Below are 21,454 nucleotides of genomic sequence, written 5' to 3'. Positions count from 1 at the left end.
GCAGAAGAAAAAAATAATCAAAATAAATTCACTCAGTCCAGTGTGTAGGGAATTTTTTAATATGATAGCTTTAATTCATACAGCACAGTTGGCACTACTTATTTTCTAGATGGAGTCTATCTGGAAATACAACACCTATGAAGAAACAGACCTTTCTTCACATCAGTAATTGCAAGCATGGGGAAAACCAGAAAGAAATGCAAGACTGCAGTAAAGCAGAAGACATTTAGTGGCATGAAGTGGTTGTTGTATGTGCAATATGTGATTAGGAAATAATGAAAATAATGGAAAAATGACTGTTGGAGTACAAATAAATTCACAGTTGCAAAGTTTTGGCTGCTCCTGGCCTGGAATTTCCCCCGCCTTTTTTAACATACTAGCTTATATATATAGCTGCAATTAAAGAATAAAATGCATAGCATTTTCAAATAAACAGCTTGAGGATAAGTGTGGCATCCAGTGGAAATTTAAGCTTTGGTGGTGAAGAAATGTTTGAGAATCACTAGTTGTAGACAGTGATCTTAAATATGTAGTGCTATTTAATGTGCCATCCAACTCTTGTGATGTATGCTAATTTCTTCATTTAGCATTTGTATGGTGCTACTCCAGTAATGACCAGTTTTGTTTTGCTACATGTTGCTTATGAACACAATAAAATTATATTTTGTGCCCTTTCACTGATACTTATGGCAAAGTCATAATGTCAGTAAATCACTCTTTTTCTACACTTGTGTAATTGTTTCCCTTCTGCAGTAAGACAAAGCTGCAAAAGGTTTGATAATTCATTTGAGAATGATATTTTTTGGCTTCCATTAGAGTTCTTCAGAGTTCAACTTTACTAGGATACCTGTTTTGTATTATATCCATTGTGGCTTTTTTGACTAGTCTGAAAAAGTGTCTATGCGTATTTTCAGTTTTCTTGCAGAAATGAGAGTGAAAAATACAAAAGCAGTGGTGAATTATCATTCCATCAACTTCTAAGGAAATTCTAGTTGCCTGCAAAGGAAACTGAATGAAATGCTATGGCTTTTGAAACCATTTAAAGTATCTTTTGTAGGTCAACTGTAGTGTATGAAAAGGTGGTAACAGTACAAAGAAGTGACCTTTATTCATGATCTTTAAATGTTCTTGATATTTCTAAAATAAGTCTCACAGTTTCAGTGATTTAGTGGGAGAGTTTTGTTTTGTTTTGTTTTGTTTTCTAGTGTTTGAAGGTTTAGACAATATAAGGTCAATAAGGCACTTGTTCTGACTCTGTACCCCTTCATTTCTGCTGATATTAGCAATATTGAAACTTCTGCCCTTTATAGAAAATAGAGACGTTTTTAAAATCATAATATAACATGCACACAATTTTTGAGCCTGTGTTTTTCATGTTTACATCTTTAAAAAAGAATGTGCTTTATACTCTCCAAAAGACACAGAGAGGGCAAATAAAATGCCTTCCAAATAAATAAATACATGCCGAAGTATATTTACAGCATCTTTTGAAAAGATACTCCAATTATTTTTATCTCAGCTTCAGATTAATTCTGTTTGCTTATATATACTTGGGAATTGTTGAAGAACGTCAGTGTGTAAGAAGAGTTTTTTTCTGTTGCCACAGCTTTGATACCTATTCATCAGTCCATAGAGCTTTGTTTGGTTTTGGTTTTATTTTCTGGGGTTGTAGAAATCATAGTACAATGAGAATATATGTGCTTGTGCATGTTTACTTATTTGTGTATATTTTAGTAAGGGGATTATTTTTCTTGGGCAGGCCAGAGAACACCTGCTTGCTGACATGAAAATGTCTCTGTATCTCTTTGTTGCCAGCATGGGGTTAAAGCGTATTTCTATGGAAATGAGCTCCTACTATTTATATTTGCTGGCTCTCAAATGATTCATTAATAGTATCACCTTATGTAGCTTGGCACAACTATACCTTCTTGTGTGAACAAAGTGCTATTGCATCAATAAAACCAGCAAAAGTGCTGTTCATTATACTTCAACAAATGAGGAATTTAAAATCCATCAGATTGTCATGTGTGAGACAATAACGTGATTTACATATTAAAATGCCCCTGTGGGTGGATTACCATAGAAAAGATCATTACATAGTAGAGCTGTTTTTCCCCTTCATCAAAATCTCTTTTTAAATGTCTCTAAGAGAAACAAGTGAAGTGAAAACTGTCTTGATTATATATCTCATTTCATTTCTCTTGTCTTTAAAAATCAGAGAAGTTGAAGAGCCAAATAAATAAATAAATAAATAAAAACACCAAAAAAACCCCCCAAACACACACATACACACACACAAAACAACAGCTTAAGAAATAGGAGAAAAAATCCTTGACAGACTGAAAACAGTTATGGAAAGAGGAGGCAAAGGTGGAGCAGAGAGTGAGAGAGGAATATATTCTTAGCCTGCCAATACATTAGATGGGTTTGTACAAGCAGCATAGGCTTTGAGGATTTTATGTCAAAAAAAACGCAGAATGATTGTTCCAAGATCAGCTGCTGTCACATGTACAAGTAAAAAAAAACAAAGACCCATTTATTCTACAAACCAATTAATTCTATGAATACATTTTCTTTTTCACTCATATTAACAGTACAGGACCAATATGTTTGCGTGATTAGACAAAAGGTGCCTACAGTATATAGAAATTAAGGCTATGATTGAAAGAAAATTTCAGGGTAGGACTCACTCATGCACCTAGAATTTTGTGCTCTTATATTTGCAGAATGATATTTTTGCATGACAGATAAATGCTAACACCAACAGCTGCTGGAGTTAGAATTTCCACATGTAAAATGTGTCCACATATATTGGCATTTTCATGCAAATGTAGTCCTTGGACCTCTGCGGAACTGATACTAGAAAAGCATCCAGGCAAGTGTCCGTACATGGCAAGGTCTTTTAAATACAAGAAGTAACCAATTTGAGAATTAGACTATGAAGATTTAAATTGCCACACACACACACTTTTATTTAGTATTTTGTGGCAAAAATACACATACTGGTGATTTTTCATTCTCAGCATGGGCTACATTTTTTCTCACAATACAGAGTGCATTGCTTTTCCTGTGATTTACGCCTGCTGCCTCTAATGAAGCAATGTAATGATGCTTTGTGGCACAGCATCAGCTTGAACAATTTACTGAACTGTAGCTTGTGGACTGCCCGTGATTTGAAAAAAACCTTGCTTTGTCTATAGACATTGTTGCTGATCACATAGTCTTATTTTTCTTCTTTCTTATAAGTCATATTTAAAAAAAATAGAAAATATCATCAGATAATTTCTTAATATTATGTTTTCATGCAAATGATTGCTAGTGTGTGCAATCATTAGTTAGTTATAGTGGTCAGTGTAAGCAGGGGGTGGTCCATGAGACAGATTCTATGTTTAAAACACATCCCACAAAGAAGTTTCTGGAAACCTTATCTTTACAAAATTAAATTGGAGTTGACAAAATGTCTCTGTGCTGGCTGCCACAAATTCCTAAAGCCTCTAGCTGCTGATTTAGAGATTTTTGGTGAGATTGTGTGTTCTTTAAGCAAGTTTAATGAAAGCATTCTGGTTTTGTGTAACCAATCTCTTTGTCTGTGTGTTTGCTGTGATCCAAAACCTATTAAAGTCAATTAGAGTGACTGTGTAAATGAAGTGATGTAATGATAATGTAAGAATCATTGTGCTGTGACTTGCATTAAGCTCTAAGCCAACCTCTTGTGACTCAACTATTTCCATACACCTCAGCACATTTGGGCTGACCGAGTTACTATTTTATTAATGAAAATGTCATACTTTATCTGTTGATAAACACATGTGAAATAGTTTCCAATATTACAGAGGTCATTCCACATCTTTGCCTCTAAAGTTCCTTTTGTTTGTGGATTATTAGTGGTCTATATCAAGCAGCACTGACATGTTTTGACATGTTTTGACATGTTTTCAAGCAAAAATTATACTGAACATATAAAATTATTGTTAATACTATGCTGAAGACATAAGAAATGAAGAAATCTTCATTATGTTCCTTTGGTTTAGTGCATATAAACTTCGTCTAGTACATGCTTAGGGAAAAATATTAATTTTTTACCCTAATTTTGAATAAAAGAATAGAGTTAATTTAAATTGGTTGTTCCTGTGCTTTTTTGTTTTGAAATCTGGCATTTACTCTTAGAAGAATACAAGATATACACACAAACCCAGAGAGAAGAAAACAGGAGAAGGTAAGAAATTGGAATCTGAAGATGCGTGTCAATTAATTTGCTAAGAGATCACAAGAATGTGTGACAAGACCACTGCTACCATGTCACGGTCCCTAGGCTTTGCAAAATGTTTGGGGTTTTTTGTTTGTTTTTATTTTTTCCAATCTATTGCAGAAAAATCTTTTTTCTGTATGTTTTAGCATGAAATCAAAGTGAAAAGAAGGTAGAAAAGTAAATGGCAAAATCGGAACGTGAAAGATTAATAGAGTAATAGAAAAAAGAGAGTACTAGAAAGAAGGCTGGGTTTCCATTTCTTTTCAGAGAACATACTGAAAGAAGTTCTGTTATTTGGTTCTTTCTTTTAGTTTATTCTAAGCAAAGCATCTTTAGCGACCAAAGAAAAGATGCAGACAATAGCATTGTTATCTTGGGGTGGTAATGTTGACTGAAGTTCCCTAAAAGGTGAAAGTGAGATATAAGCTGCCAAATGGTGGTATTTTTTTAGAAATGTTTTATTGAAATAGCTACCTCTTACCTCTCAGAACTATCCACCAGATCAATAATATAGCAGTGCACACATGTCCCATTGTGACGTGTCAATAATATAAATGTGCACACATGTCCCATTGTGACGGCACTGTGGTCTGTTTGCTTTAGCAGTCCTGTAACCTTGCCTGGGTGTGTAAGCATGTAGTCAACAGTCCTAATTTTGTCTGTCCCCATCCTTTTTATTTGTTTGATCCAATTTTTCTGTATTTTCTTTCAACAACATTATTACTCCTATCATGTAATTTTCTAAAGTCGATGATGTTGTCATGATCGTTTCTTTAAAAACAAAAGGGCTTTTATTGACTTTTATGAAAGTAACAACAAGCCCAAACTTCATATACATGAAAACTTTACATCTTCAAATCTTTCTGCGATCTTCAACCTCCTTACAGGTCACTTATAGCTGCTTAGGACTTCTACCCCAATGTTCTTTACACTCTAAAACAAAAATCAAGTGCTGCAAGTAGCTGTTACTCATCTCATATAACTCAGACAGGGAAAAGTTAAATATTTGATCTGAGCTAGATGCCAGCCTCTGTAGCAAACACTTTATCTGTGGAGGATCTTCTTAGATCCTAACAGGTTTAGGCTAGTTGTTTTGAATTTCCATTTTTAATGGCACATTTCACCTCTTTAATAATGCTTATTTCTATTCTTTGACTCTGAAATCAAACTTTAGTTAGATGTGTAATTAATAGACAGTTACAGCTAAATGAAACATTCTGTTGCTTGGGAAGAATTTGATTTCTCTTCATGTATGTATCCACCATAAAGTATCAGTATTACCAAGGTTAAGATTGCTCATGGTTTCCCAGTCAGGAGCTTTCCTCTCAGTGTTACAACTGACACAGGAATAATTTCTTGAGATTTATCAACCAGAGGCAGAATGCAAAGGAGCACCTCACAGCACCTTAGAGTCCTATTACTTTTCAGTGGAAATTGTAAGCTTCAGTCCCTTCAGATTTTTTTTTATAGATTGCATTCAAGAGATTCTATGGTACCATTAAAAGTATTGTAAAAAAATATTAGAACAAGAAAGTAAGATGAATATTACTTGCAGTAATAATCTTGAAATCAAACTGGGTAAGATAGAGTGCCTGCTAGCAGAATTTGTGCCTGTCTAATGGACAACTATCTTCTGCCTGTCTAGTACTGCTGGTGTGCTGATACTAAGGCCTTGCTCACTCACTCACTCCTTCAATAAGCATCTTGTCTGAACATGGAGGATTAGGCCACAATACACATTATAATATTATAGTTTGTCTTCATCATATTACTTACATTGTCTGTTATCAAGAAAATAACATGTAAAGAAAGACACAAAACAAAGGCTTCAAAATTTGAGACAGGACACTTTTTAATAGTGTAGCAAATTAGGGCTAATTATTGTACAGTGCCAAAATCATTCTTTTCAGGAACATGATGAAATTCTTTCCCCACTCTCCCATTAACTCCTTCTTACCTCTGTGTAGTTTCTGCTAATGTTGTTGTGACTTCTTTAACCAAGTCAAAAGAACACTGACCCACACCACCTCAGGAGAAGTGCTTGAAGGTTTTCTGCAAAACTCTTCAAAATTTTCTGTGTATGCATAGAATATGTGTTTGCAACTGCAACACCTTTGAAAGTGTCTATTAATGTCACTCAGATAGGTTTTATTTTGTGAGGAGTTAGTCATATCCCCATCTTCTTCATATCTTTTCCTTTAGAAGTTCTGGGGCTCCTGGAAGAGCAAAGAAGGGTCAGTCTGTACACCTAACAATTCTGTTTGTTTTTTATTTATGCAGAATAATCATAGAATCATAGACTATCAAGTTGGAAGGGAACTCAAGGATCATCTGCTCCAACCTTTCTTGGCAAAAGCATGATCTAGAAAAGATGGTCCAACACCTGTTTCAGCTGAATCTTAAAAGTGTCCAATGTTGGGGAATCCACCACTTCCCTGGGGTGGATTATTCCAACAGCTGATTGTTCTTATTGTGAAAAATGTTCCTCTTGTGTCCAATTGGAATATCCCCAGGAGTAACTTGTACTCATTACCCCTTGTCTTTTCCGTGTGACTCCTTATAGAAAGGGAGTCTCCTTCTTTGTAGCCTTTGCTTTGTTTGGTGATAAAGTGTCCCCTAAACCTTCTTTTCTCAAGGCAGTTCTCTCAGCCTTTCCTCATATGGCAGGCTTCCCAGTCTTTCGATCACCTTTGTGGCCCTTCTCTGAACCCTGTCCAGCCTGTCCACATCTTTTTTGTATAGCAGGGACAAAAACTCAACACAGTATTCAAGGTGTAGCCTCACAAGCACTTAGAGTGGAATAATGACGTCTTTACCTTTGCTAGTGATGCCCTTGTTGATGCAACCCAGCATTCTGTTGACTTTCTTTGCTGCAGCAGCACACGGTTCACTCATACTGAGCTTGTTGTGCACTGTGACTCTCAAGTCCCTTTCCATAGAGCTGTGCCTCAGCTGGGTAGATCCCAGCCTGTGCTGCCCTCCTGGATTATTTTTCCACAGGTGCAAGACCTTACATTTGTCTTTGCTGAACTTCAAAAGGTCCTTGTCAGCCTACTATTGCATCCTATCCAAGGTCTTGCTGCAGGGTGGCTCTCCCTTCCAAAGTGTCTACTTCGCCATTCAGTTTGGTACCATTGGTACACTTCATCAGGGTACACTCGATCCCATCATCCACATCACTTATGAAGATATTAAAAAGCGTTGGGCCCAGTATGGATCCCTGGGGGCCCCCACTTGTGACAAATTGCCAGTTTGAAAAGGAGCTATTTATCATCACCCTCTGTGTGTGGCCAGTCAACCAGTTCCCCACCCACTGCATGGACCACTTGCCTAGACCATAGTGCATCAATTTCTCTAGGAGGAGGCTGTGAGAAACCATATCAAAAGCCTTGGAGAAATCCAGGTAGATAGTGTCTACTGCTTGCCCCCCGTCAACTGATCAGTTTACTTTGTCGTAGGCTATCAGACTTGTCAAGCACAATTTGGCCTTGGTGAATCTGTGCTGGCTTTTCCCAGTCATGTTTCATTTGACTTATGATAGCTCCCAGTAGGATTTTTTCCATAACCTTCCCAGGGCCTGAAGTAAGATTGATGGGCTTGTAATTTCCTGGATCCTCCTTTAAGCCCTTCTGAGGGTGACATTAGCCTTCTTCCGGTTTTCTGGGATGTCCCCTGATGATCACAGCTTCTCAAAGTTTATAGAAAGCAGCCTCACAGTGACGTCAGCCAGCTCTTCTAACACCCTCAGGCAGATTATTGTCAGGGCCCATTGATTTGTAGCGATCAAGCTCCTGTAATAGTTCAAAACTGACTCTTCCTTCACTGACAGCGGGTCTGTGTTTGCATCAACCTGAGTTTTTGTTCCTGAGGCCTGGGGCCCAACAGTGCTGGTAAAGACAGAGGTGAAGAAAGTATTGAGACCCTCAGCCTTTTTGGTGTTGTTGGTGACTAATTCACCTCTCCTGTTTAACAGTGGGTCAATATTTTCTTTCTGATTCTGCTTGCTTATGTACCTGAAGAACACTTACACTTTTTGACATGTCTGGCCACTTTCAATTTGAGCTGAGCTTTTGCTTTTCTAACTGCATCTCTGCATCCCCTGGCAATGCTCTTGTAGTTCTTTACGGGTATTCATCTGCTTTTCCATCTCTGGTATACTTTTTGTTTTGAGCAGACTCAGAAGCCTGCAGTTAAACCAAGAGGGTGTCTTGCTCTGCCTACTTCCCTTACCTTTAAAGGGGATGAACTCTTGCCTTGTGCTTCCAGAACAGCATTCTTGATAGCTTCTTTATCCTCCATGGAAGCTTCTCACAGAATCCCTCCCAGCTGAGCTCTGATCAAGCTGAAGTCTGCTCTTCTAAAATCTAAAAACTAGTATTAAACTTCAGCATGCTTTGCAGGATCTCAGATTCCAAGATGTTGTGTTCACTGCAGCCAAGGCTGTTGCTAACTGAGATATTACAAAGCAGGTCTTTTTGGTTTGTAGCAAGTCCAGCAGTGCTTGATTCCTGGTTGGCACATGTAAGATTTTTATGAGGAAGCAGGTCCTCTATGCGTTCCAGGAACTTAGTGAATGGCATGTGAGCTGCTGTGTTGTTCTTCCAACAAATGTCCCAGTAGTTTAAGTCACCCATAAGAACTAGGTTTTGTTGACCCAAAGCTTGCTTAAGGGACCCAAATATTGCTTTGTTGACCTTACTGTCTTGGTTTGGAGGTCAGTAGCTGATGCCTACTGTAAGATCCCCTTTGGAGACGATCCCTCTGATACTGACCCAGAGATCTTTGGTAGGACTTCCACAGTCACTGTAACTGACTTGTATACATTCAAGGTTCTCCTTAATGTGGAGTGTGACTCCTTCTCTTCTTTCCTGCCTTTACAAAACAGCCTATAGCCATCTGTTGTGATCTTCCAGTCATGTGAGTTGTTCCACCACGTTTCAGTTATTCCTATGATATAATTTTCTGGTTGGGCATGGAGCTCCAGTTCCTTCTGTTTGTTCCCCAGACTGTGTGCACTGGTACTCGTACACTTGAGGTATCTATTTCTCATCTTAGGAGGCAGCTAAAGAACATTTTTCACTGCTTTTGTTGGCCTGGCTTATTTCCCAGTTGGATGCAGTGCTATGAGCATTGTCACTTTGAACAGTGCCCCCGCATCCTTCATTTTAAAGTCCACCTCACCAAGTTGGCCAGCCTCCTGCCAAAGATTGTCTTGCCATCCATCTTAAAATAGGTGAAAATATAATACTAGCTTTTCCGCAATTTGACATGGAGACCAAGCCAAATTTCCCCCTATATAATAATTGCCATATATAGAAAACAGGTAACTATTAATATTGCATGCTCAAATACAGAAGAGAGAAGCAGCAAAAAATGAAAATATATGTACCTAAAAATATCTCCCCTGAGTTCATATGTTTCTAAATATCACACTTAGTAATAAAACAAGATTTTCATTTTACTTGTCTCCTAATCAGCTATCAGAAGTAACTCCCAGAAGCTTTCGTGTTGACATTCAAAGGCTTCGTAGGCTGCTAAAGCTGCACATACTTTTCTAGAAGATAGGAATTATATGCCTTACAAGCCAAGTTTTTGCTGGTGCCAACTGGGGCTAGCTGTAGAGTTGCTGTGCGAGATATCTGTAATAAAATTTTACTCACCTGCGGGGACAGTTGAACCACAGGTTTCCATCCTTCTTCTGTTTCTTTTGCTCTGTGTGTGATCTCTAGTGCATCTGTTTTTGTTGACATGAGCATAGCTTACCAAAGGAGTATCTTCAGTAAGTATTGTAAAGCAGGCTAATAAAGTGTCTATCTCAGTATTTCTTTAAAATTGGATTCTAGGCTTCTGAGTGACACCAAAGTAAACAAATCCATTTTGTTTCTGTGAATCAAATAAGTGAAATACCCTAATTCATATAAAAATAGTGGTAACTGAGTTTTCCCTACACCTCAAACTCCCCTTAATTTGCTTTTCAGGGAAGACTTCACAGCAGCAATTTTAGAAGATGCACAGCTGAAACGTGAGAGTAATTTCATTTGACTGTTGAAATAAAACTGTGGTGACACATATTTGGGTGGAAAAGCATAGAGGCAGATTCTAACCATACCGAGGCTATCTCACTTGAAATCTAGAATTACTCTACAAATCCAAAACCGAAACCGAAACCAGACCCAAAACCAACCACAACAAAAAACCCCAAAACAAAATCCCCCACCATTCTTGTTTCTGATTTGCTGCACTGTAATTAAAACCAAAGTTCTGCTTGGATTTTGTGGATTGAACGATTCATGCCATTGGAAGGCAGTTTTAGTTTACCAAAATGGCACCAAAAATGTGTTGGGATGGAAGATAGGATGTAGTTTGTGACAGCTCTGTTAAATAGCTTCTGCAATTTCTCAGCCATACAGATAACATATTGCACACTATTTTTACTTTTAGACCCTCTAAAGATAGATGGAATGATAATGACTTACATGTATAAACATACTTTTCATTGAGAAAGATTAAAAATGCATTCAATAAAATGAACATATAAAATAGCTTGACAAACTACAGACACACAGCCACATCAGTATTACAAATTCAGTAAATGCTTAACAACACACAGTACGACTACAAAAATGCATAGTGGGAAGTAGAAATTATTGTATCATCTAATTGAAAAACTGTAACAAGGAATCTGGTTTGACTGTAATTACTTGGATTGGAATTTTCTTCTTTCTTCTACCCAGGTTCTTATACAGCCCTCACCAGTGTAATATGTGAGTGGATCCCAGAAGATCATTAACTGATGTGACTAGTATTTGTGACATCTTGTTCTCACTCCTGTCCTTCAAGTGGAAAATTATCTGAAGTTCTTTGATCTAGGAAGATACATATATAATTTGTGCTTGAGATACAGTGGCTATTTGTGATTGAAAGTAAGATCAAGTAAAGTCTTACTGGATTTGAAAAGGCAGCTGCTGAAATCATGTAATGATCATGATATCTGGGAATTTCTTTGGCACTTTTGAGAGGGGACCATAGATAGCTTTGCTCAAACATACTGTCTTCCAGAGTAGAATTGCTGCTTTGTTTGCTTGGTTTTGCTACTTTGTTTTTTGTTTTGTGTGTGTGTGTTGGTTTTAAGTACTGTTCCCTTATTTACAGTAGCATAAGAGTTTCACTGTGCAATAATGCAATAAGATTCGCTGCTGTTTACTTCATAGAAGTATATGAACTATGGATAATCACAGTGGTTACTAGAAATCAGCAATGTTATCAACTTTCCACTATAACAGAATAATACTAAAAAAGGGAATATAATGCATGTATATTACTATATTTCTCATTTTTAGGTTCGTGTTAAGGTGTCCTTTACATATCTGAGAGTTTTTGAGGAGCCTTTCATATTCAACCATATTGACTTCCACTGCTTTTATGAGTAACTGAAAAGACCAAATTACTGGCATAGAATGGTTAATTGTAAGAGTTTCCTTGGTGTATGTGGCCAGCAGAATATTTGTTTTAATTCCATCTTTGGTTCGTAGTTAAATATTTGTGACTCCAGAATCTACCAGGAAATGTGAGATTAATTATTACCTTTTCTCCCATAACATGGTAATTTGAGAAGCTGCTGAGGAAGCACTGGAAAAGAAAATGAGAAATTGGAGAGGTGTGCTGGAAAATACAGAGATATCAGGCAGATCTTGCAAGAAAGACTCAAGAAATAGATTTTATGAGATAAACGGAGCAACATAAGAAAAAGATCTCATTAATCTCTCATGTTTTTCTCTCTTTACAGATTGAGCACTAAAACAGAAATAATGCAGCTGGTTTGAGATCAGCAGTTTTGTTGCAAATAGAAATCTGAGAAAACAGATCAGTGAGCACCAGAGTGTTGTAGGGAAAAGGATGCAGATTTTCCCTTAGCTCAGCCTTTCAAACCATTCCAACCTACTATGATTTTTCTTGAAAGGATAAGAGAGGCAGGACTCCCAGCCCCATAAATCATTTAGGAAGGTCAGCTATATCAAATTTAAAAAGGAGGAACCCCCTGCACATACTTCCTGTGTTGCAGTAACTCTACTCCATTGTTGATTTACTGTATTCTGGCTTTAGAATGAGGTCCTGCACACTGTTTTGAATTTCACCATTTGATGGAATGTACTGTAGGGAGGAATTTTTTTCCTTTGCATTTAAAAAAATGCATGGAAAATGGTCATTACTTTTTCTCTAATAAAATAATAGTGGTAAACGTAAAAGATATAATTACTTTAAATCATATTCGATATTTACACATTTATTTAGAAGTTTTTCATAAAAATTCAAAATTTAGTGTTTTTCATAACAATTCAAAGGTCAAGTAGCAACTAAGAATGGATATATGCATTCTAATGATATTCTCTGAAATGTGGATATCTGTTTTATTGTTATCTTGTGGATTGTGTTGTCCTTCAGAGCTGGTCACTCCTTTCCTCCCCTGCCCTGCAGTTACCCTGGGAGTCATCCAGACTTTAAGATTCTTTTCAGGGTCAAGGCTAATTACAAAACCACCTTATACCTCTTCATTACTTCAGTATCTATGTCGTCCCTCACCTCAAAGACATAAAACACTTCTGCAATAGAAATTGTCACTGGCTGCTCTGCTCAGAACCCAAGTACCACGATGCTGTTGACAGCCAAAGGTATGTGTTGGTTAGCATGTTTGGAGGATGGCTGGTTACTATGACACAGTCTGAATTGGCTCTAGCAGGCCTGAGGAGAGATGTGATACTGTCCTTGAGCTAGCTTCTCTCTATATATATTGCTACTGTCGGAACATCTGTAGCTGCCATAGCCCTGGCATGTTGATTTTGAATAATAAGCCTTCAATAGTCCTTTCTATTTGCCTTTTGACACATACATCCATGGTTCTCAAATGAAGACTCTGGATTTTGTGGTGATGTTGCAGTAACCTCAAGAGTCTTTGTCCTTTTACCATGAAAGTAAGCTCACACTTTACACTAGTGAGGCGTAATTCTGGATATTCTTTCTTTAATGCTCCTCAAAGTTCTGTTGTGTCCATTTCTAAGAAAGAAGGCACATCTATAAATTGTGACAGTGAACTGGGTTTGGATGTGAAATACAGTATGGACTAGCTTAGACAAAGAGTAAGGTCCCCTTTGGGATGCATATTGCAAAAAAATCTTTATGGCCTTGTGGAAGGATGGCAAGAAACAGAACAATGCTGTGTAGAAAATGTGAAGAAAAAAGTCCCAAAGCTAAGAAATTCATGAAATCGTATGAGATGTAAACAAAGCAAATTACTTCTAAGTATTCTTAGATTTTACATAAATTTCATTAAGAAATACAAGATTCCTGTAATAATCAAAATATCCTAATTTTTAAAATGAAGTTAATTCACTAAAAAATGGGCTTAATTTGTTGCTTCCTAGAGAAATATTCTAAAAAGAGCTGTAGCAACTAAAAAACGCCGAACTGAATCAGGCTTTGAGGTGTGCAGAGAACTGCATTCAGCCTGTAGCAGCCCCATTGTATCAAATTTAATTCAGAGGATTTAATACATTACTTTTTTTTGCTTGTCCTCAGTTTCATGCATCTTCTCTGTAGACATTCAAATGAATATAAAATATGTCATTCGTTTCAATCTGAGAGACACAAGAGACAGTTGCTTCAGTGATGCTCTGTTTTATTCTTAAAAAGAACAACTGTCTGATGCAGGTTCTCATCTGGCATGTATATTGTCATTATTAAATGGATATGAAGGTGTTATCGCACTCATCCTCTCCTCTCCCCTTCATATTGATCTTTACAATAGACAAAAAGTCTTAACCCTTGGAATTTATCACAATGGCTTTTCCTGCCTTATCAATTCTAGTGGGTTGAGCTCTCTGTATCTGCATTGAGATCTTTCCTATCTTCCTGCTTTTCTCACATTTCAAGAAGTCTGTCTAGTTGCAAAACTCTTGTTAGAAGACACATATAAATGTTTTGGGGTTTCTAATCTGTTTGAAAAAGAAGTGGCTACACTCTGAGGAATTAAAATTATGTCTCAAAAGGAAATAGCTCTTCTTTAGAAAACTCTATGTGTAAAGAAAGATGATTATCTCTGACCTGATCCCTTTCCTCCCATCCCATTTAATGCTTTCCTTCTCTCTTCAGAATTCAGATTTGATCGCATTGCTGCCAGAACATTTAGTTTTATTTAAATGCAATGACAGAAACATTGCTAATCTGGTTTTCCTTCATTCGTTTGCATACTTGCTGTCAACAATGGTTTTATCAACCATCAAAATCTAATTGAAATGGCAGTGCTTCATGTAGTCATCCAATAATTATGAAATAAATAGACTGAACATTCAAATGCATTTGAGAAAACAGCCCCTAAAGTAACATCAACAGAAAAAGGTAATTAAAGAGCTCCCTCTATATATTTTTTTAAATTCATATTTATCTGAAGACATCACTTCTAAGCTCCAGAGGTAGATTACTATGCATTGTTTCTGTATTACAGAAAGAAGACTGACTGGATGGAGTTAATATGGAAGATTGTTCTAGTAAATAGTACAAAAAAGCACTTCATCATCGTACCACCAAAAACATGCTTTGCTTTCTCTTCAGAGAACTCCTGCAGTAATACACACACGACAGTTAATAATAGATTATAAAAAGCAGTGCCCTTTATCATCTAAACACCAAATCTTTAGAGGCTTGCAAATAGAACAGTCTGTTCAGTGACTGTAGAAATGTGACGTCAAAAGGCTGTTCTGTTCCTTATTTGAAATCTCATCATGTTATTCTATAAACTCCACACTCTACCTTAAAAATCAGGGCTGCAAATTTTCTGCAGATTACAGTTTTGCCTTAATGGAAACAATATAGCAGTGGTGTTTTTAAACTTTTGAAAGAAAGGGTAACAGAGCTCTCAAAATAAGCCCTGGTCATGAATTTATATATATAGTCCTGTGATGTGTTGGCATAGCAACTATTTCTTAGAACTCTGTTTCTGCCTAAGTAAACAGCTAAAGCACCAGGCATGTCTCTTCTAAGCTGTGTCTGTTTGTAGTACAAACATGTATTGTACATGAATATTTTCTTCCATAGATGGGGAAATTTTAGTGGTGCTCACTTATACTGCCATTGTTGCCAGTGTTTTTATCATAAAATCTTATTTGCTTACTAATTTAGTGATGTTATTGAACTGATGATTCTAATTTAAGTTTGGGTTTGGTTGTTGGTTGTGGGTTTTTTTTAACCCAGAACAAAGCTTGGCATAAATAGTCCCAGTCTAGATGCTATTTTATGACCTTGGTTTGTGTAATTTTTTAATAACATTTTTTCAGAATGCCAACAAAAGCTAAATATGAACATAAATTAGTCATGGCAATCACTTAAATTTGTGGCATACCAGACTGCACATATCATGAAAGGCTACTGCATAATTTAATATTTTTATGTGTATTTGTGGCAATTTTTATTCAATGTGTTACCCTAATATATATTTGAAATGGCTATTGTTTAACCTGGCAGCCTTTCTTAACTGCAAAACATCCATTTAGATGTACATAATCTGATCTTGAAAAACAAATGAAGCTTGTGATCCTTTAAATAAAGATTCATTTATGAATGGTTTATAATGAGTTTACAAAATGATTCTTTAAAATGGTTAATCATTTATAATAAAGTCTAACTGAGTTATATGTGTCTTATAATCGGTTCAAACACCTATCAACATGGTTATAACTATCTGCAACAGATGGTACTAATGTCCATAATATACTGGTAAACTATTAGTAAATACTTCGTAGATGGCAATAATCTGTTCAGTAGAAATTATTATTGATAGATACAAGCTCTCTACTATTTTGTTAGTTTTTAAATAATGACTAACCATTTCAGTTAATAAACCTTTGCAAATTATTTATGCATTTTTAATGAATGAAAGAATGTTGCAATTAGTAAATTCTAAGTGTCTGATTCCTGGAGTGGAATGTTAGATTCTTTTTGATGTGGTTTCCCTGAACACTTTGCTCTGCACCTCTCTCCCCAGTGAGTTTGACAATTTGTGCCATCAAGGTTCAATAACACACTCTCCTTCTTCTGCTTTCATTTATCTTTCTTAGGAACTTTTTATGGGTCCTCTTTTTCTTCTGCTTCTTAGAAAAATGTAATGCATGGGAGAAAGCCCTCATGTCTCACTTGAGGACATGTGGGCACAGATGATGACAGGGAACCAAAATTGCTCTGCTCCTGTTCCAGTATATTTAAATATAAGATGCAATGCCTGTTAAAATACTTCACTACAGCATTGATAGAGACTATGGTATTGTCTTGGGGCTGGGGGGATTTCTCTTACTTCCTGTTAGTTCTCCCTAGTTGCCTTCAGTAGACTGCCTCTGTAGTCACTGGAGAGAAATAATCATCTCTTAACAGGCATATGATACATGCTTTAGTAGGTGTGATGAGTCATCCTCTGGAAGGGCTTAGCTCTCAAGCTTGTGCTGACTGCAGAAAGTAGTCTTTGGCTGAATACTAAATTCTAGATAACTGAAATTTAGTGGCATGAATGATTTCTTTAGTGTAGGGTTCAGCTCAAGGTTAAATTCAGTTGTTTGTTATATATATATATATATATATATGAACCTATATATGCACCAAATATCTAAACTTCCATCATAGTTGGGAGTGGCCTGTCAATACATCAGTCCGGAGATTGGAGAGTTGTTATCCTCTGTAAAGTAGGCAGATAAATTTACATAGCTAAATAGTCCTAAGGACTTATTGGCCGTGTTGGCTGTATTTCCACTAACTGTAATAGGACCTTATGCTTCTAAGTCACATGTAGATGCTTACATTTGCAGACAACAGAATTTAGAGAGTCTGAATTTTGGCACTGATGCCCAAATAGCACACTGCAATGAAGAAATAATCTGTGTTGGTGCCCCCCCCCGCCAAATGCCCAATTATAATTATGACTGTGGCCCCACTGGGATTTCTGCAATTTCATTGCCTTTTATCAACTATTGTCATTATAATAAAAACCTTTAGCAAGGATGGTATCCTATAGCATAGCTTCTGTTTCATCATAGGCATTACAATGTTGCTCCTGACCTCTTAAATATCTTGGCTTGGTGCAGCACTACTGCAGTGATTGCAATTCTGGGTGAACGGTACACTATTCCTGTATTGCTTCAGTGTATACCTGAAAGGATTTATTTTTACTGACCTTGGGTTTATGATTCAGTTGACTTTATATATGATGCTATCTTGGATTCTCAGCTCATCTGGGCAGTTCCAGTAGTCCTGGGAAGCAGACAAGGCTTCTCACATAGCATCTGGCTGTCCTGACAGAGTATGACAGAATGATAGATGAAAGCACTTGTAAATCTATGTCTTGTATCATTTGTTCTTAGATATGTTGTAGCCCCTACCTTGAAACTGGCATATAACAGACTTAGCTGATGCTTCTGTCTCTCTGCATTTTCTGCATTAATATCAGGCTAGAGATTTCACATTCTTGTTAAGCTGTTGTAGTTGTGCACTGCAAAGCTGCTCTGGATTAGAAATCAGCAATGTATTTGTCAGTTTCTTTCATGCTTACACTTTACAGTTTCAGTAGCACACACGAAAGGCTTTCTGTGACTGACAGTGTTTTTTAAAAAGCACTCCCAAATGATTTATGGGTACTTCCTACTGGGATAGTTTTCCTGTCTTTGACCATATTGCTCAAACTTTTTGCATGCAGACACTGTTATAAGAAACAGCTTTTCAGTTTTGACTTATTTGGCTATGGGTGATGCTAGTAATCCTAGACATGACAAATTCAGGCTGTTTCTTCTGTAAGAGTACTGTCCTGTGTCCCATCTCACTAGCATCACACAGAAAGCAGTTTCTTTATTCGCATCCCTGTATTGATACATCTAATGGCTATGTTTAATTGAACTAATTGTCATATGACGACTTCTTTCAGCAGTAGCTTCCAAGATTTGCTCACACAGTTGTTTTCCCCCTCCCCATAAATGTATTTTGTAATTACTAGTAACCTCTGAGTAATTAGTATCCCAGGCATGGACATTTCTCACTTTGTGTTTACTTTCCTAGATTTAAAGTGCTGGGAAGAAAGAGGACTGTTATGTGTAACATGTACAGCAGTGAGTATTGTTCATCTTGAAGACATATTGTACTTACACGCTTTGTGACTGATTTTCCTGATTCCTATATCATGCAAAGTTATGACTGAAGTCCGCTATACCCTCTACCATAGTGTATCTGTCCAACATCACCTATGATATAGTTGGTCTAATTTTCACTCCAGGGAACAGCCTTAGACAATTTGGATACACTTCTGTTGTGCTGAATGTGGTGAGGTAGTAATTTTTGCTACTCAGTACTTGCCAACGTCAATCTTTTTGCATTTTGGATTTTGGCACTAGGTCTTTTTCCTGTAGTTTTTAATTTTTGCTTTTGCAAAGTCAGGTAATATTTCATGACTGTAGACTTTTGGCAGTGAGTACTTTTTGCATTTTATTTAAATAGCTTGAGTCTATCCAAACGCATTTCTTGGCTGACATTTCAATATCTACCATACCATTCAGCCAATGTGTATGTTCTGTGACTTTCACAAAGGTGTTCTTATCTATCATGTGCTTATTTGATCTTCTTCCCTATATATACTTTTTCTTCTAACACACTAGACACTTTGGAAGGCAGATGCTATTCCAGCAATATCGCTTCAGCTATCTTCATATGTAACATAGAAGAAGCCTTTTCAGATTTTCAGAAACATCATGGTAATTTTTAGCAGAGAAGCACCACAGTGGCTTTGCCTGCTCTAGCTGTTTGGTTTGGGTTTTCTTTTTTAAACTTGTTTAGGGTGGGAATTATTGCTCCCTGCCTGAAATCTACTAAATGTATGAATTAACATCCTTTGTCTGAAAGCATTGTTCCTGTCTAAGACAAAAAGCTTGAAATTCCAGCACATATACTTTTCTTGTGTATACTTTGTGCTTGCAATTGTTAATGTCATCATAGGATTTTAAAATAGGTTAGCCTGACTGCAGGGGTTTTTTGCTTATATAATCCTAAGGAATTTTTCATGTAGTGAACTTGCTGTCTGCCCTTAAATTTCCTCCTTTTTCTAATATCTTGTATTTGCAGTTGATGATAGTCCACACTATGCAAACCATTTATTTTTGCTGGTTTCCATTGAATTAGAATCATAAAATCACAAAATCATTTAGGTTGAAACAGACCTTTGAGACCAAGTCTAATCATTAATCCAGGAGCACCAAGTACATTAATAAACCATGTCATTAAGCAGCACATCTACTTTTTTTTTTAAATACCTCCAGGAATGGTGATTTCACCACCTCCCTGGGCAGCCTGTTCCGATGCTTCACCACCCTTTCAGTGAAGAAATGGTTCCTAATATCAAGTCTAAACCTCCCCTGGAGTAACTTGGCACTGTTTCCTCTTGTCCTGTTGCTTGTTGTGTAGGAGAAGAGACCTACCCTCACCTGCCTACAACCGCTTTCAGGTGGTTGTAGAAAACAATAAGATCCCCTCCTGGCTCTCCTCTTCTGCAGACTAAACAACCCTAGAGTTCCCTCAGCCACTTCTCATCAGACTTGTGCTCCAGACCCTTCACCAACTTTGTTAGCCTTCTCTGGACATGCTCGAGCACCTCAATGTCCCTCTTGAGGTGAGGGGGCCCAATACTGAACACAGTATTTGAGGTGCAGCCTCACCAGTGTGGAGTCCAGGGGGACAATCACTTGCCTTGTCCTGCTGGCCACACTGTTTCTAGTACAAGCCAGGATACTATTGGCCTTCTTGGCCACCTGGGCACACTGCTGGCTCATGTTAAGCCAACCATCAACCAACACCCTGAGGTCCTTTTCTGCCAGGCAGCTTTCCAGACACTCTTCCCCAAGCCTGTAGCACTGGGTGGGTTGTTGTGACCCAAGTGCTGGATCAGGCATTTCTCCTTGTTGAGCCTCATGCAATGGCCTCAGCCCACTGGTCCAGCCTGTCCAGGTCCCTACCCAGAGACTTCCTACCCTTAAGCAGATCAACAGACCCCCCAGAACTTGCTTTTGTCTGCAAATGTGCTGAGAGTGCATTCAATCCCCTCATCCGGGTTGCCGATAAAGACATTAAGCGGGACTGGCCCCAGTATTGACCCTTGGGAACACCGCTTGTGTCCAGCCACCAGCTGGATGTTACTCCATTCACTGCCACTCTCTGGGTTCAGCTGAGCCCAAAGCTTCAACGCTAAACCAGCTTTTAACCCAGCATGGATTACAACTGTCCAAGCCATGAGCAGCCAGCTTCTCCAGGAGAATGCTGTGGGGGATGGTGTCAAAGGCTTTGCTAAGGTCCAGGTAGACAACATCCACAGCCTTTCCCTCATCCACTAGGCAAGTTATCTTGTCATAGAAGAATAGAAGGTTTGTCAAGCAGGACCTGCCTTTCATAAACCCATGCTGACCATGCCTGATTCCCTAGTTGTCCTGGATGTGCCACGTGATCTTCTCCATAGCCTTTCCCATCATCTCCAGGGTGATCTTCTCCATAGCCTTTCCCAGCACCAAGGTCAGTCTGGCAGGCCTGTAGTTCCCTGAATCTTTCTTCCTGCCCTTTTTTAGATGGGCATCACATTGGCTAACCTCCAGTGTTCTGGGACTTCTCCAATTTCCAGGTATGTTGATAAACGATGGAGAGTGGCTGGGCAAGCTCCTCTGGCATCTCCTCAGTGCCCCCAGGTGGATCTCATCTGGCCCCATAGATTTGTGCATGTACAAGTGGAGCAGCAGGGAACTAATCGTTTCTTCCTGGATTGTAAGGGATTCATTTTGCTCCTCCTCATACCTGTCTTCCAGCTCAGGGGGCTGAGTACCCAGAGGAAGCTGGTCTTGCTATTAAAGACTGGGGCAAAGAAAACAGCCATGACCTGGACAGCTGCATGTTTACGTGGGAGCTCCTGGGCTGCCACATGCCTTCTGGTGCTGGCTTCTGGCTGAGTAGGAACCACACCTCGGTTTCTCCTGGTGGGGCGATGACTGCTATCGGAGGTCGCCTCTGAGCCATTAGGGGGACGATGGCTTCCCTTCTGCCCTCCCTGTGCCACCTGCCCGCCACGGCCTGTGGCCTGCCCTGGCGGCTGCGCTCCTGGTCGCTCGTGCTTGCCGGGGGCCGCTTTTGTGCCTGCGGGGGTTCGGC

At 38.2% G+C, this 21,454-nt stretch overlaps 1 long non-coding RNA gene across 1 annotated transcript; it reads left to right on the top strand.

The window, feature by feature from the left end:
• Nucleotides 1-931: 931 nt before the first annotated feature.
• On the top strand, nt 932-17,182 carry LOC308059210. Its single transcript, XR_013926172.1, has 2 exons — nt 932-7,459; nt 7,501-17,182. It is a non-coding gene; the product is annotated as an uncharacterized lncRNA (long non-coding RNA).
• The last annotated feature ends 4,272 nt before the right edge of the window (nt 17,183-21,454 follow it).

This window comes from Falco punctatus (assembly GCF_963210335.1).
Source record: "Falco punctatus genome assembly, chromosome: 2".
NCBI lineage: Eukaryota > Metazoa > Chordata > Aves > Falconiformes > Falconidae > Falco > Falco punctatus.
The sequence above is the reverse complement of the archived record's forward strand: the minus strand, read 5'-3'. Positions and strand labels throughout refer to the sequence as shown.